The sequence below is a fragment of the Amblyomma mixtum genome, chromosome 2, assembly GCF_055824585.1.
Source record: "Amblyomma mixtum isolate Tamu chromosome 2, ASM5582458v1, whole genome shotgun sequence".
Lineage (NCBI taxonomy): Eukaryota > Metazoa > Arthropoda > Arachnida > Ixodida > Ixodidae > Amblyomma > Amblyomma mixtum.
The window spans coordinates 271,732,613-271,742,471 of NC_143013.1; the positions used below are offsets into that span (position 1 = coordinate 271,732,613).

Here is a 9,859-nt window from a genome sequence, read left to right on the forward strand (position 1 = left end):
GTCCGCATACCACTGACAAGAGCTGACGCAGCAAGGCACCTTCAACTGCTCGCCCGAAACCTGACTGTAACGTCGTGGTCTGCCCCTGGAGGTTGGACACCCCGCTCGCACCACTTCAACCTCTTGCTTCAACATCATGTACCATTCGGCCTCCCCCGCGGTGATACTACGCTGTTGTGTCGCCTGTGGCTGGGAGCGGCGTTCACAAACACCTATTCCCATCTCATCGCAATGGCAGACTCAGCGTGTGACCAGTGCGGTCGTGACGATCGGACACCTCCTCTGTGACTGCCCTCGTTTTGAGCGAGAGCGCGGTTTCCTAATTGCTACTCTGCACCGCTTGGACTCGTGTCCTTTAACAGAGTCCAACGTTCTGGGGCCTTGGACACTACCTTCCTCACAAAGAAAAGCGGTGAAAGCGCTCCTGAATTTCTTAAGGGACTCGGGGTTGCATTCGCGCCTATAATCTTTAAGTTTTCAGTGCGCGCCCTCTATCCCTGTGACATAGTGGTCGCTGGACACTTAGAAAACTCATTTCCTTGCCGCTCTTTTTTCCTTTTTTACCCTTTTTTACCCTTTGTTCCCCTCCCCAAGTGTAGGGTAGCCAACTGGGCATCGCCTGGTTAACCTCCCTGCCTTTCCGTCCTTTTCTCTCTCTCTCTACTCCTAATGACTCTAGGAATTGAACGATGTCACTTTCATGCCATTTCGACACCTCCCTTGCATGCGGGAGGTGTCGGCTTGGGAACAATGGGCATAGACTTTCCTCTGGCCTTGTGTTAGGCTTCTGTAGGGTGAATTTTTAGGGTCGTTGAGACCACCTTGTGCGAGAAAAAATACCTTGTGGCAAGGCGCTGTTTAGCCAAAGGTGTCCTCACCATCGCCATCACCATCGTCGTCGTCGTTTACAGAAGTCTGTCGCTCAGGTTCACCCTCAGTGATAGCAGCCTTAAAACAGATCATTAGGCCTAGATTGCTCAAAGGAGTCGGTCGCCTGTGATGGCTGTACTTGTGTGCTGCTACATAAATACACTAGCGATGGAAGTTTTCAAGCGCTAAAAGCATGTCAAGCATTGTAACCTGCCGACACTTTGCTCTGCCTTTGCGATATCATACCCAGAAATTCTTTTTTCTACTGCCATTTCTACTACCGTATAAAACCATTTTGATGATATCAAAAACGGTAATGGAAAAAAAAAATACAATGCTGCTATCGGGTGATCACCTGATAAATTTGTTGTCATAGTTAGATCTTACATTATATAAAAAAAAATTGCGTTCATAAACGGTTTCCAGCTCAAAAATGCTTTTGTCAAAAATTTCTGGGTCATGATGATGATGATGACCCGGAAATGCTTGACAAAAGCATTTTTCAGCTGCAAACCGTTTATGAACACATTTTTTTTAATACAATGTAAGATCTCGCTATAACAATAAATTTATCAGGAGATCACCCGATAGCAGTCTTGTATTTTTTTTTTTCCGTTACCGTTTTTGCTATCATCAATAGCGTTCTCCTTTGGTTTTCTACGGCAGTCTTAACCGTTCGATGCGATTGATGGAAACAGTTTAAATGAAAGATTTTGCTGCATTTCAGAAGAATGGACCATTATCTTCAAACTTTTCACGGCAGTATCTTACAATATTTCAATTTTCAAAATTTTGTTCGAGAATGTTGGACGTGGGTTCGGTTTATGCAAATAACCGCGCTTGAAGTCCTTTATAACTGACTTTGCCTCATATGCAGTATGCAGACAGAGAAGCCAGCTTTGCGAAAGACAAGTTTCGTTTAGTCGCTCTTAAAGGGAGACTGAAGCACTTTTTTTGAAAATCAGGCTGGCAGCGGCGTCTTATAGTTTTCCATGCTGTATGCTCGAATATCGCCTCCAAATAAGGCAAAAACAAGCGCGAATTGCCTTTTTTAGCAGAAATATGCGGCCTCTGCCGCGGGGCACGCCGTGCGGCGCGCCGCCGCCCGTGATTGGTCAAGAGAGGTAGTGACGTCACTTTGAGGACAGGAGAAGCTGCCGATGCGGATCCGGCGCTGCGCTGAGCGCAAATCGCAGCTTTCCTTGGTGTTGTAAAAGCGAATATGGCGTCTATTTTTTTACTGACCTCCAAAGAAAAGGATACTACAGTTTGTTCATTCCACGTATCACCTGAAAGCAAACAAGACACGGGCAAAAAATTCAACGCCTAGCACAAGCATACGCCAGCGTGAAAGACGCATATGCAGACCATACGTAAAAGGTGCCAGCACAACATAGGCTGGTATTCTCGGAAAGGAAGGGGTGCGAACAATACTCAAGTCAATTGCAACCACCGGACGCCTCCTGGCTCGCCCGAGAGAGCGTCATCCTAAAGAAAAGGCCTAAAGCGCTGTGTCAGTACCCGGCGTAGGTCGCGGCAAGAAAGTATTTCAAGGAAGCGATGAAGCAGCACAAAGTTGATGTCAAAATTAGCGAAGCGCAGTGGCCAAGCACTGTGAAGCATGTGACCACAGGATAGTGACGGAATCATTGTGTGCTGGAAACCAAGCCAAATACGCGCACAAGGTTGCTGCTTCACTTGTGGCGCGTTCAGCAGATGCCAGAAAATATTAATCGCTGCCTCGGAAACGTTCGCCCTTCCTAGATTTGCAGTTTAGGTTCGGTGAAGTAGTGGCCAACTATATGTGTGTTTAAAAGCCAAGCTAGCTGCAACTCGCCCGCTGGCACAACTTGATGAAGAAACCGAATAAGGTTGCGGAACATGGTGTTTTTTTTTTTTTTGCAAAAACTCGGTTGGCATTCATTTCTCTCTTAAATCTGCATCCGAAATCAGTACGTCGAACGCTTTAATATTAATCGCTTAGCTACGATTTAATGAGATGCCGCATATGAAGAGCTTCGATGCTTGCTTTGCTTTATTGTGCTTTGCGTTGCTTGTTTGCTTGCTTGGACACGTCGAACCGAGTATAAAATCACTAACCGAGCCTTGCTGAGCACGCCTCAGTTGGTCTGGCCGCACCTAAGCTGAGGGGAGCGACACATGCTTGAGCCTCTATAAGGTTTCTGCAGGGGCTAAGTGAGCATGTTTTTACTTATAGAAGACGCGCTTGTTCGGAATGGGAACACGCCTCTCATGCGCGAGAAAATCGAAGAAACTGTGTCATTGTTCAGCCGCGCCTTTTCGACAGAAATCTCCAGAGATACATTTAGGGACAAGCTTTGCATGTAGCCGCTCTTACGAAAGTGCTTCGAGCAGAGTAGGCTTGCTTTGGTCGGCTTGAATTCTTCGTCACAGCAGCGAGCGCTTGCGCTGCGAGCTTATGATCTTGCGGAAAACAGTGGAAGACGACACAGTCGCGGGCGTAGTTGTTCGTGGACACGAACGCAGAGTAGTACCTCGTGTTGAATCTGATTCTCAATGTCGGCTGACGCGCTTTGTACGTCACAACGCGCGCAGTAGAAGGAACAACGCATGCAGCACGAGAAACAACGCGCGCTGAAAGCTCTCTCGGGTGCGCCGAGTATCCCCGGCTCCTCAACGTGACGTCACGTTGGCCGACATGGACGAGGTTTCCCTCTCCGCTGTTCTCCTCTCCTGCGCTAGCGCGGGGCGCGGGAGATTTAAACATCGCGTTTTTAATTGGTGATTGCGCCACTGTTTTAGCCAAACTCGAAAAAATAATTTCACAGACGTGATCAACAATGACACTACTTCAAAACCCTAAAAAATCAGCTGATTCGAAAACCACCTCAGTATCCCTTTAACACCCGGAGTGTATGCCATTGCCGGCTGTGGTGCCTGTGCGGTGGTTTGCGATAGGAGCTGCAAGGAGCTGAACTGTCCGTGTGCTTGAAGGGGGTCGAGGAAAGAGGCTCAGTCTCCAATCATCTCCGTTTACCTCAGGAGCAGGACTGACTTTGGTACAAGTGGGTGTAGACCATTCAGTGAGAGCGAGGTGAGAAGAGAGCAAGGATGAATACGAATTCGCATATAAAATGGTAACAAAACATAAGCACGCCTACCTGCAAGGGCCTGCCGCAGTCCTCGGCACTAGGCCTTCCGAGAACGTAGCCCTATAAAACCAAGTGTAGTTCCCAAGAAGCATGATGATCCTCAAAAGGTTCCAACAGCAGCGCTATGGAACACGCACTCCTGGCGTACTAGGCAGTGGCTGACATGGGAGGCCAATGACTTACGCGCTCCCTCCTGCCCTTCCACATGACGCGGATCTCTGGCGCGCTCCGTTGAAAACATCGCGGGCTACTGCGTGATCCCTCCGCCCTGTGGATCTGGTTTATTGGGGTTTAACGTCCCAAAGCGACTCAAGCTATGAGGGACGCCGTAGTGAAGGGCTCCGGAAATTTTGACCACCTAGGTTCTTTAACGTGCACTCACATCGCACAGTACACGGGCCTCTAGCATTTCGCCTCCATCGAAATTCGACCGCCACGGCCGGGATCGAACCCGCGTCTGTTGGGTCAGCAGCCGAGCGCCGTAACCACTGAGCCACCGCGGCGGTTTCCTGTCGATCGTCTCGTTGAAAACCGTGGAAAGCGTCCCGATCATAACATCGCAAACAATATTTACGCGCAAGCACGCACGCACGCACGCAGTCACGCGCACATTAAATTATTCCGCTGGGATAAAGTCTGTGCTAACAAACACTCAGCAGTGTCTGCTGAAAAAGGACGGTGGTCTGAAACGAACCTTGGGTGAAAGAAATTGGATGCAGAAGAATGTTGGACATGATTTCTTTGGATTTTGCTGCAGGTTTTTGAGGCACACTTTAATGCAGCATACGTAGCTACGCCTCGGCTGTGCGAAGCGTTATTTACTGCTTCTTTTCTCACGTAGCACTTTTTTTTTCTCTGGAAAAGGCGCATTTTGAAGATTCCACTTATAAGCCTTGCAGGTTGTTTCAGCCTACCTATATGCCTCGGCTGCAAGCACTGCAATTTAAAACAAATTACCTACTACAGCACCAATGTGTTTACGTTCGGAAGCATGGGCCATGATTTGGCAGTTCACATTGTAATGGCTTGCGTGCGTAAGCTGGCTCACAATTTTTGGTAAGTGCTAAGTTCGAGCATCGGTGCCAAAGTCCTGTCCATTTGGATTTTTAGCGAACTGATGACGGAGTAGGATATGCTACGCTATGACATCTGCTTTGTACGGTCCTATCTAGAGTCTCAATGTGGCGACAATGGCCTAGACAATGCAGATTATGCAATTGTTCCGAAGGTGACTATATGACCTAAACGGCGCAGGTACCATAAGTGCCGAGCGTATAGAATTTCCACGTAAGACGCAATACAAGGAAACCATCCGTGTACATGATTTCCTTGCGAATAACGACTCCAAAACGACCTTTTCCTTGACGCAATAGCAGCCACTGGTAAATGGATACTTTACATGCTTTTAAACACCTCACAAAATTGTCGGAAGGAAAATGATAGTACCAAGAGGCTCATATCGCCAACAAACACTTACCTGGGCGCGAACTGTTTCTAAATTGTAACACAAAAAACTGCACAAATCTGTTTTCGAGACCCAACAAAACAACAGCTAGAACCTGAAAATATCAAGTACGCATTCTTTGTATTTCAGCGGCAGGTGCTGATGGACTGTGAGCTACCGGTTTCTGCCACAGTCAAATTTCTTGTGCGAATGATCATCAAAACAATTCTAGTCCCTAACTAAAAATACATCGCTGCGGCGCTGCTTCTGGCGCAGACAAGCGCGACTCCAATTGTCGAGGACTCCACTAACGGCCGGTCAAGTGCTGGCTGTTTTCTTTAGCGGCAGCTTCATTCGCTATCTTTACCTTCTCTCGCAAATCCAAGAGTCGCTGGAATAGCGTCTTATACTGGTACGTGGCAATACCACCAACGGATCCATCGTTCATGCTCGAACCCGTTAGATACAGCCGCTGTTTGACCACTCTTTCGTACTGGTCATAAAACTGCGGGAAGTACTTCAAGATCTCCTGCCTCAGAGGTTGCGGACACAATGCGGTTCCCTGCAGACAGGCATCAACCGTGTCGCACACAGCCACTCGGATGGTCTCGTGCTGGAGGACGTCATTGTAGCAGATCTTGTCGCTAAGCCAGGTTCCAACGGCTGGGAGCACTCCAAACGAGGACCCTTTCGCTATGGGATCGTTGGTAAGCAGGGACTTGAAGGACATCAGAAGGCTTCCGATGCACTGGGCTGCGTTCCACTGTGGCCCATCCCAGGTTCCCAGGAGACCCAGACACACCTTGCCGTTCTCGTAGAGATTCGGGCCGAACCGTACCCTCCCGGAGTCCGTAGTCATGAGTCGTGCACGCGGTGGGCTGTGCGGGTAGTCCGACGGGCATTTGATCAGGAAGTGGAAAAAGCCGCCTTCGTACGGGGTGCCGATGGGTCCCAGCACGACGGCGTGCACATTGGTGAGGTCGTGCTCCTCTGGTGCGACGAACAGTCCCAGAGGTCTGTAGTCCTCTATCTCCAGGATGTCGTTCTTGACCCGTCGTACGCAATCCGCGCTCGCTTCCTCATGTTGGTATGAGAGGGGGTCCCAGAAGTCTGGAGGCTGCGTCGTAGACTTGGTCCGTCTGGGACCGGTCTTGACTGCAGCATGCCCAGGCGCCATGCCGTCAATTTTTCCGCCGATGGGTACCAACCAATTTTAAGCCGAAGCGATTTTCGTGTGCGCTACGAATGTGATGTGATCTTCTTTTTCGTTGCCCTGTAGCCAATGCTGCTCCCTGCCGGTGCAGGCTGTGCTAAAAACAGCCTGTAAGGAACGTACCGTCTTTGTCAAAAGTAACCAGGCTGCATGGTTTGCTTCAAGCTTGTATGGTGGAGCCCTTGTGGCTTTCCTAAAGATCAAAAGGTGTTGGAAGGTATAAGCAGACCCCCAGTCCTTACCTTTAACTACCTTTCAGCTTCAGGGATGTAGTACGGGCTCCACTGTACGAGCTAGAAGCAAACCATGCAGCCTGGTTACTTTTGACAAAGACTGTACATTTCATAGCGAAAGCTGTTACAGCTTTGGTTTAGACATATAGTCCTGAACACTGCCGTGGAATGTACAGCGTCAACCTTAAGGCCTTAATGGCTAAGAGAATAATTCAACCTCTTTTAATTAAATTAACTGAATTAAATAGCCGGTGTTGGCAAAGTGGAGAAAACGAAATCCCCCTCTTGGACTTTGGTTTGAGATTTGGAGGCTCAGAGGGAGGTTGATACTCTGGGCACTCGAATAAGATGTGATTGAGGTTTGCATTAGAGTGATTGCAGAGATTTCAGCGGGAATTGTATTTCGCGGGATACATCAGGGAGTAGATGTAAGGATTTGGGAATGTACCCGTTTGAAGTTGTAGCCAGTCAGTGTACTCTGTTTTGGTGAGGGATTTGTGCGGGGGTGGGTATCTGGGCCGATCGTTCCGATAGTAGAGGGTGATTTCATGGTAGGTTACCAGGCGCTCTCTCTTGAAGCAGCGTCCCCGTTCGCTTTATGCCCGGTTGACGGATCCTCGGGCACATTCATGAGCTGTCGTGTTCTCTGGGTGGGAGGTATGTGCTGGCACCCATATGAGCTAGAAACTTTCTGTAGATAATTTGGCTCTTACCAGGATAAAGGGAGATGACACTCACGTTACGTTACGTCAAAGTTCCTTCAACTTTTTTATACCAGAGATTTCTTTTAAATTGCCAATTGTAGGTTTCTTTGCATTGTTAGGGTGTTTAGCAATACTCTCTAATTAAAGGGCAGCGGTAGTGACTCAGCATTTGCCATCTGTTGCGTTCGACCTATTCGTTTCATTGTTTTTCCACGTTCTAACGGGTACCAATGCGACGGCTGTGATCGCAGATCTGTGCAGTGTACCGCGCGCCATGTAAGCCTTTAGCACCGGGTGGAGAATGTGCGTTTCGTCCGCTGTAATGTGCCGACGGTGTGATTAGGCGTCACTGCCTGTGTTACACCCGGTATATATACGCCTTTCATACCTAATGTGTGGACCCACAACATGAAATGAGTCTATTTCACTTCGACGAGTCTTGCAATTCCATGCTGGTCTGTTGCTACTAAAACATTGTTCAGGCAGGAATAGTGGACTTTCACCTGTAAAACAAAAACACAGACGCTATAATCATGCAGATCAACAGTAAAGAATATTATTGCAAGATTTTTTTTTACGTGCAAAAAACTGACAGCGTCACGTGGGCACGAGAACGTTACCCTATACGCAGCCTGTTTATATGGCTGGAAAGAGATAATTTAATCTCTCGTGCCCTATCACGAATTTTCACGCACAGAGTCATTGCACAAAGTACCGCCTTCAATTTCGTCTCTGATGTCCAGTCAGCGGGCTCAATTAGCAGGAGCTCTGGGGCGCAGCAAAGTATTCGGCTTCTAGTATAGCGTCTGAAACTCGACGCACAACTATTACTTCTCATCTAATCAGCGGCAGCTTGGTTTCTCATCATGACCATCTCGCGTAAATTTCTCAACCGTTCCAGCAATGTTGCGTATTGGTAAACAGCGACACCGCCTTCGAACACGTCGTTCATGAACGAACCAGTGAGATGCAGTCGCTGCATTACCGCTTTCTCATACTCCGCGTAAAACTGAGGGAAGTGCTTTAGAACAACGTCCCTCAAACCCGGCGGTAACGAAGAAGTGTCCTGCAGACAGTCTTCTACCGCGCCGCACACGGCTACCCTGATGGTCTCGTGCTGGAGGGCCGTGGTGTAGCAGATCTTGTCGTTCAACCAGGTTCCCAAGGCCGGAAGGACTCCGAAAGCGTGTCCACTCGAGATGGGACTTTCGTTGAACAGCGACCTTATGGAGAACAACAGGCTTCCGATACAGTGGCGCGTGGTCCAGCATGGCCCGGTCCAGGTTCCCAGGAGACCCAAGCAGACCTTGCCGTTCTCGTAGAAGTTCGGCCCGAACCGCACTATCCCGGCGTCCGTGGTCATAAGGCGTACGCGAGGTGGACTTCGAGGGTATAACGCTGGACACTTGATCAGGAAGTGAAAAAAGCCGCCCTCATACGGTGTGCCTGGCGGCCCCAAGATGATGGCGTGGATCCTTGAGACGTCTGTCTCGTCTTCTTCGACGAACAGTCCCGGGGGTCGAAAGTCGTCCATGTCGTCGATGGCGCGCATGACTGCCAGTACGCATTGCTTTGTTGGTTTCTCGTCCGGGAAAGGGATTGGGTCCCAGAAGTCTGACATGTCGGGTGAAGTTCTACGGGCTGCTGCCGCTGCTCGAGTCTTCATCCCGGGTAATTTTCAGATGAGGGTGGTTTTTCCAATTACTGGTAATATTGAACCAGCACCAGTTGAAACCCGAAGATGCTGTGCTGCATCCTCATGGGCGTTTCATATCGTCGTCAGCTTCTTCACAGGAAACTGCTTCACACGAAAACCCCCATGCAGCACTGAAGAAGCGTGAACGGGCCCCTGTGGTACCCATCGCGGGGACGCTTGCAGCGTCGATCCTTTTTTTATCATCACATTTTTTGCCATTTTGGATGTTTAAAGCACCAAATGTTATTATCTGTCATTCTCGGCAAACTCAGGCGAACATCGTCCCATCCTGAAGAAAACGTGACGGTGAAGCTGATATGTCGAATTTGTATGAAACATTCTAAACTTTTCCGTCTTAATAAGAAGCAGCAGCCAAAAGACAGGGGCCACCTATTATTATTATTAGCATTATTAGCATTATTATTAGCATTCGCAGCTTTTTATGCCTTTGACAGAAGTAAACAGTGGGGCTGTGAGACCCAGGTTGCCCTTCGCGGCCACCACCAACCACGAATTTGTTTGGGGAATTTGTTTGGAATGTTGAGATTCGGAAAAGTGTTCGACT

The 9,859-nt window shown here is 48.8% G+C and overlaps 1 pseudogene; it reads right to left on the reverse strand.

Moving 5' to 3' along the window:
• Window positions 1–5,755: 5,755 nt before the first annotated feature.
• On the reverse strand, window positions 5,756–6,625 carry LOC149364018 (ubiquitin-conjugating enzyme E2 Z pseudogene; annotated as a pseudogene).
• Between the last annotated feature and the right edge of the window lie 3,234 nt (window positions 6,626–9,859).